The 8,001-nt window shown below is 41.2% G+C and overlaps 1 long non-coding RNA gene across 1 annotated transcript; it reads right to left on the bottom strand.

Moving 5' to 3' along the window:
- Positions 1-5,960: 5,960 nt before the first annotated feature.
- Positions 5,961-6,725, bottom strand: LOC147632219 (uncharacterized). The gene is made up of 3 exons (XR_015267292.1): positions 6,620-6,725; positions 6,313-6,439; positions 5,961-6,172 (listed from the first exon to the last, which is right to left on the bottom strand). It is a non-coding gene; the product is annotated as an uncharacterized LOC147632219 (long non-coding RNA).
- Between the last annotated feature and the right edge of the window lie 1,276 nt (positions 6,726-8,001).

The raw sequence follows: 8,001 nt of genomic DNA, 5'->3' as shown, positions 1-8,001 counted from the left end.
CAACTTGAGCAACCTCCCTCTTGCGCTTGTTTCGAGCCCGTTATGATTTTTTTTTATAACTTCATACTCCCTAATGATGGCACGATGGTCTTGGTCCATAGAGTCAAGAGCACTCTGGTGATTTAGTAGCTATTGCATGTCTACAAAGAAAAAGGGAGATCAATATAGACCACTTTCTCAGTGCCTTGGGTATGTGCTCCACATACAAAATTGACCTCTTGTGGTACAAGGCCTTTGTCCCGAGCTTTGCCACATAGCAAGAGAATTGGAATACAATAGAACATCGCTACTACTCAAGAACAAAACCATTTCCAAACTTGCAAAAATGGAATTGAGTCCCATGGCAAAACACGTAAAGCAAAATAGCAAGCACAACCAAACTTATCTTAGTATCTCCATCACAAAAGATTATGTTTTCTACATATCCTTGCCTTCGTGGAGCTCATCTATTCTCCATGGATATTAACACAAACAGAGAGAGAGAGAGAGAGAGAGAGAGAGAGAGAGAGAGAGACCTCATGTGTGATCTCAAGTAAGAAAGTATGGATATGGAGGCTTTTGCCACCAAATATACCAACTTTTGTACTTGGCTACTAGATGATGAGTGGGTGTCATATTTTTGCATCATTAATTGACTCAAAAAAGCCATCTCTGACAAGGAATTTCCAATGTAGCCAAAATAGTGGAGGAGAACAATGAGACAAATAGCCTTCAAAATAGGAGGAAGAGCACAAAGAAAAGGAAGGATGAATAATCAAATAGTTTCAAATCATCCAAGCAGTCAAATAATGCTAGTCTTTCCACCAACGATGAGGAAGATTAAAAAAAACCTCATGTCATATTAATAAATACTAAGAAAAATAAAGGAGAAAAAATAAAAAGAACGAAAGGCACAAAAGGTGCTAGAAGAAAAGAAACAAGAAATGAAGGAGCTCATGTCTAGCATGAAATAGGGTTATAGAGAGGGAGTCTACCATGACTAGTGTAAGTAGGAAGGGCACAAGCATGAAGAATGCATGATGCCACCAACCTACAACATCTGCACTACGTGGAATCACTCCACAATATATTTCATGTACAAATACAAGAACAAAGCTACCAAAGTACATGCCATTCAAGGAAAAAAATAGGAGCTAATCTTTGCCAATTGGCTATTTTATATGGCATTTTTTGAAAACATTCATCCCATTTTCTATAATTTTAGATTTATATAGGAGGAGTAATCACTAACCCACCTACACATATATTCATGGAGGCATCTTATTTTTTACACTGATGCCATTAGCATCGACAAAGAGCAGACAAGCTACCACCCCCCATTGAGGCTAAGGACGCGAACATGGACGAGGAGGATATGGGTGGCAACACAACATGGACTTAGATTATTGCTACAACAACAAGTAGCCAAGACACATAAGGGCTACATGCCCATTCTGGCTTTGGCAAAAATGCAGGGAGAATTGGCCTGGTAGATAGAGCATGTAGTGAATGCACTTTGCTTTGCCAACATGGTCCGATTAGTGGAAATGGATGATACTGAGAGTAGTGCATAAGCGTTTACCACCACACAATCATGAGGAAAAACAGAGAAACACCCAAGTTAGCAAAGTGAAAAGAAGAAAAAGATTATGACATGGCAAGATTAAGCAAAGGTGAGGGAGAAAACCATAATGATGATGCAGGAACTTCAACAAAAAAGGAAGGGAATCAAACCATTGAAGATGCCTCAAAATACCAACTATAGTATGGAGCAGGCCATGAAATAAGAAAAGTGGCCACCTAAGATGCACAAAGAGTTCGACCTTTGGGAGGATCTAGAGAACTTATCAATTAATGTGGCTCTCAACATATTTTTGCACCTAGTGCCCAACTCAAGAAGGAGCTGACAAGAACTCCAACCGAGGAGGATAAGGCAATGGACAGTAAGGTGGCTATCCTAGACCCCAACCCTAATTGCAATGATAGAGCACCTCAACTCACAATCTCCATACAAGGAAAGACCATCAAAGGATTGATGATTGATGAGGGTAGCAATGATAATATAAATTTTGGCGAAACATCAAGGATGCTAGGTATTACCTCATGCACCCACACCCTTCAACATAAAAATGATGGACCAAAGAGCAGTGGTGCCTCTAGGAATAGTAAGGGAAGAACCAATAGAAATTGCAAGAAGCATCTTCAAAGTGAACTTTGTCATTCTCAAGATAGAGGCCATTATGGGCTCTTACCCCATCCTACTAGGAAGGCCTTGGCTAAGGCAAAACAAAGTAAAAAACAACCGGTAAAATGATCTCTTGACCCTTAAAAAGGGGAAAAAAAGAGCAGAGTATCTGTGAAGAAAATAACAACCATCACACAGCAGGAAAAACCACTCCATGTAGAAGGGTTGCATCTAATGGATGGGATAGAGGAGGATGAAGAAGAGAAAATACTCAGATAAAATCCAAACATAGTATCCCTATTCATGATAGATGTGGACAGGATTCCCACAAAATATAATGCATCAAATAGACCAAGGGAAAATGGAAACGCACAAGACAAGTTAGTCAAGGATTGGAAGGCACTAGAGGAGTTGCGCACATGGTTGGTTGAGGACAAGGTCAAACAACAAGAGAAACCAATAAAGGTGCAAGAAGACAATCTAGAAGAAGTGAACATTGGCTCTCAAGATGAAGAACACACCATTTAAATTAGAAAAAAATTGTACAAGCTGGAATAATACAAGGATGTGTTTACATGGTCATACACCAACATGCCTGGCATCGACCCCCAATTTTACAAACACCGCATCAATCTCCAAGAGAATTCCATTCCAATCAAGGAGCAACAATATTGGATGAACCCAGCTATGCCAAATAGGTGAAGGAGAAAATTGACAAGCTCCTTAAAGTCAGCTATATCTACCCCATTGAAAAGCCACTTGGATATCCCCAATTGGTAGAGTTCCCAAAAAGAATAAGAATCTGAGGGTCTATATTGACTACAAAAAGCTGAGTGCTGCCACCATTGCATATCCCTTTTTACTACCCCTGGCAGACTTGCTATTGGATGATGTCAAACTTGACTCATTTTTGGATGGATTCAATGGATAAAACCAAGTAAAAATGGCCCTAGCAGATCGCGACAAGATAGCCTTCATCACCAAATGGGGAGTGTATGCTTTCAATGTCATGACGTTTGGCTTGCAGGGAATGCACCAAAAACCATTCAACACATGGTGTAAGAGATATTCTACAATTATCTCACAGAATTCATGAAAGTGTCAAAGACACACACCTCAAGCTCAATCTAGCAAAATGTGCTTTTGCAGTGCGGCAACAAGGATCCTGCTAGGGCATAGAGTGTTACAAGAAGAATTAGCCATCAACACCGACAAAGTCAAGGTAATTCAAACATTTCCCTTTCCCAAAAACCTCAAGGAGCTTGAATGCTTAATAGGCAAAGAAAAATGGCACTCCTATGATACCTAACATGCAGGGCATACCCCTTATACACTCTACCAAGAAGGATGTTGAGTATGACTAGACACCACAATGCAAGGATGCCATATATTGGCTCAAAAAGATGTTGTTAGCAACACCAATCCTGAATGCCCCTTACTAGGGCAAAATGTTCCACGTCTTTATGGATGCAGTGGGCAATGCCCTCATGCAACACTCCAACGATGGGTGGTGAATTTTGTGAAGAGAAGAAAAGAACTACAACACAATAAAGAGGGAAGCACTAGACCTCATTTACTTGGTCTCACCGAATTTCCCCACTATCTTCTGGGAAACAAGCTTGTCTTTCACGTAGATCATCAAGCACTGTAGTACTTTCTCAACAAGCGCAACCTTATTGTTGGCAAATTGGCTAGGTGGATACTACTCTTATTACAAGAATTTTAATTCACCATACAACACACACCAGGCAAAAAATGCGCCATGGTAGATTTTGTCTCTTGACTAGAGAATGGGGAGCTGGCACGGGACATAATCTATGACCATCTTGTTGATGCAAATTTGTTCAATGTCCAACCACATGACCTGGAGGGATCATGGTATTACAATGTGTTCACATTTTTGCAACAAAACATATTCCTCGATGGCATGTCAAAGGATCAACACCAACAACTAGCATTTCAAAACAAACCATTCACAAATTGTGGCAGACCAGTTGTACAAGATGGAAGTTGACTGAATATTGCAAAGATGTGTGCCAAACCATGAGCAACAAGCAGTCTTGACTAAAGCACACCAAGGCATCATTGGCAGCCATTTTAGGGGAGAAATCACAAGCACAAATTCTACAAGCTAGTGGTGGCCTAGAATGATAAAAAATGTGTGGAATTTTTCCAAGCTCTGCAATGTATGCTAACGTATGCTAATGATTAGGCCAACACAATGACAAAGATAGGATGCAATCCCATCTTGCTACTCAAACCTTTCATGAAGTGAGGGTTAGACTTTGCTGGCTCCATCCATACAAGCTCTAGTAATTTAAAAAAATACATCCTAGTGGCCAAATATTTTTGCACAAAGTGGGTTGAAGCCAAAGCACTCTGAAGTGACACAACACGATTTGTAGCAATCTTTTTGTATGAAACATCATGACTAGGTTTGGCTGCCCAGTGGAGTTGGTGAGTGACCAAGGGACCCATTTTCTAAACGCGCTAGTGAAGGAGCTCATAGCTAGCCATATGATCGTACACAAAAAGTCGAGAGTCTACTCTCCTTGGTACAACGGGCAAGCAGAGTTGACCAATCAAGTACTTGTGAAGATGCTGACAGAGACGGTGGGCTAGAACAAAAAGGATTGAGATTCAAAACTCACATCTGCACTATGGGCATTTTGCATAGCATACAAGGTAGCCACATGACACAGATCGTTTGAATTGGTGTATGGGGGGAAGCTCTAGTACCATGGAATACTTGGTGTCTAGCATCCAAATCATAGTAAAAGAAATATTAAGTCCAGAGCAGTCAATCCACACAAGGCTAGAACAATTACTTGCCCTGAGGTTTGAAGAAGATGCGCACTCTCTTACTCTCGAAAAGATGAGCTTGAAGAACATAAACACAAGAAAGGGAATTATTGATAGAAGAAAAGTTACATATATAGCACCAAGTGCTCAGCTTTTAAATCTAAAATTAGATGAATAAGATCTATAAAAAAAACTATGACTTGGACAACACTCTAGCACTTTCCATATGGATGCATAGATTGAAATAGTCCTAACAATCTCCCCCTCAAGCTAAGCATGCATAACCCCATCAACAGAGAGCACTCAAGAGTTGGACCTCACTAGTCCTGCCACACAAGCATCACAACTAAGTAAGTGGATCTCACTAATCATGCCCAACACATGGGCATCACACTTACAATCGGTTAACTAAAGGTATAATGACTATAGCTGAGATGATAACAAAGGTGATAGGATGTCACACACAATCATGCAAGAACATGTAAAATGGAATGGGTGGTCTTACCAACACGCAATTGCATGGGCAGTGTCTAAAGTGTCTAAACCCGTACAAAAAGTTTAGGATATCTAGGACTAGCTAAAATTTCTAATCTAAAAGTGATGTAATTGTTGGCATCTTCGGTTGATTAAGGTCGTGAAAAACTTGACGTAATTGTTGGCAGCCGTGTGTACATCTAGCTAGGCAATAAAATAACAAATTTCAGGAACACATGCACATTGCTGTGAGTGGAAGTCATGGAGTTAAAATCCTTCAATAGCATGATCCAAGTCCATGCATAGTTATATGCCTGTAAGGGGAAAAGTCAGAGGTCAACCTGAACTGCACTCCAACTCCCTCTAGTGCACAGTGGTGAGACCATCACTTACAAAAATGCCCAAGAAAGATACTTGGCAATTGCGACTCCTCAAAACTTCTAATCAAATTAGCAATAAATGAGAGTACAGTATTTCTCCTTCGTGAAAACTCACCGGCTTCCATAACCATGGAAATTACAAGAATACAAGGCGGCCTGAAACAGCCTATACACCTCAAAAGTTATCAGTCTCAGCTGGCCACTAGAACTCTTCTCTTCACTTCCTCGCACTGGGTGCTTTAGGCAACATACATGTTATCAAACTTCAGCATGCCCTCCAGAACTTTCAGCATTTAGCTCAGTGGCAAGCCAGCTAACACGCCTGGCATCTCCAACATATATATTCACAGCCCTGCAGAAAATGATAGTTTGTGAGTATAATCTATAATTTCCCTTGAAATACTATTGAGAGAGAGAGAGAGGCTTACAGAAGTAGTAAGCTGCTGAACTGCACAGATCCGTATACCTTGAAATTGTGCTACAAAACGCAACCTGGTTGAACTGTTGTTGCATCACTCATATATCGGCAGGGCGCTGCAAGAGAGACCACGCTATGGCAGCATTGCAAAGAGACAACGACAAAATATTAATGGCTGCCAAACCCCACTCGTCCTTCAGCCTGAAAAGAAACAAATACACAAACTCATCATGTTAACAAAGGCAGTAGTCCCAACATATCAGCTGTATATGATAATTTAACATGACTTCAAACATACATGGTGTCTATGATAAAACACGAAGTCTATTGAAATAAACACAAACACATCTAAGGGGTTCATGGCATGCCCTACTGCCCAACCATAGCTCCGCTCTCCGGAGCATCCCCGACGAGCTGCGGGTTGACCTAACCAACCTCAGAATTCCATATCACCGGAGGGCTCTATCCAAGTGTGGCTAGAGCTTGTTGGTCATGGCCTCCTCTGGGTCATGATTTCCTTGGAATCCTCCCAATCGGAGATAACCAATCACAAGCAATCCACCCACTTTTCTAGGCTTGAAGGCAGCAATAAAGGCAACAGCTCATAAAAGCATAAAAGCACTCTTAAGTCACTTAACTGTAATCCAGGTATTGAGGCTGCCCACAGTTCTCAAGGATGCAATATTGGAGACAACATGCCTAGTAGCCATGCCATTGGAGGTCGGACCGGTGTGTGGACAAAGAGCGCGAGTTCGCCAGAAGATCCGTACCAGGTTGGAGTAGTGGAGCATCATTTTTACCTATGCTCCAAGTGAAGCAGGAGGGGATGGCACGTGCACACTCTCCTGAGTGTGCTGTGGACATGCTTCTATCCATTGGCCACCTCAAAGGTTGAGTACATGGACGGATTCATGTGTTTGTAAGGCCTATTGTGCCAAATCATTGTAATATCGCCCAAGCGCCTAATGAGCGGCCCAGTGTGGATAAAGTTATTGGGTTATTGTGTGAACACACTTAGTTGGACATTATTATTAGGGTTGGCAGAGTTGGTAGCCAACTCACCAACATTAGACACTATAAATAGGAATCACACTGAATATCATGTGGTCATGATCTCCTCACCTTGGGCATGATGTGTCCTTTTCTAGGAGTACCGCATACAAGCTATTAAAAAAAAAAGAGTTAAAGAACCTAGAATGAAAAGTGTTGAAGAAAGTAGTGTGTTGGAGTTTTCACCAGAAGAAGCTTCTACACGAGCACACCTTTTTTCCAAAGCCCATGCACGCCATCTTTAATATATATATAAGCTTTACATATAATAGACACATAGGCACTTTTCAATAATAAACGTGCATTAAATCTCATGGTTGACAACCCTAGTACATTTTTAGATGGGGAACCATGGCAAACGCAAGCCTCGCCCATGGTATGACCCATCGCCTAGATCTTCCTACAATTAGCAAGAACCTTGTGTGGCCTCATCTTGACTCCACGTGCCTTTATCCCAAGTGCCTTTATCCCAAGTGCTGCTAAATCCCTTGAACCGTAGAGGCTGTCCAGCTCCTTTGCAACTGTATGGGCACAACAATATGTAAAGTCTGCCACGCCTCTATCAATTTAATAATCTTGACTCCCCAAGAAAAGGGCTATTACATAAATGTCTATACGTAAATGTCAAAGAAAGCAGTAAAGAGAGTCAAAGAAAACAGTTGAGTTGGAGAAGTCTACACACATAGGCACACCTTCCATCCATTGCCCCATGC

This window comes from Cibotium barometz, chromosome 14, assembly GCF_041138505.1.
Source record: "Cibotium barometz isolate CiBa-2024 chromosome 14, ASM4113850v1, whole genome shotgun sequence".
In the NCBI taxonomy this organism is placed as follows: Eukaryota; Viridiplantae; Streptophyta; class Polypodiopsida; order Cyatheales; family Cibotiaceae; genus Cibotium; species Cibotium barometz.
Note: the sequence above shows the minus strand (reverse complement) of the source record. Positions and strands in the feature narration are given on the sequence as shown.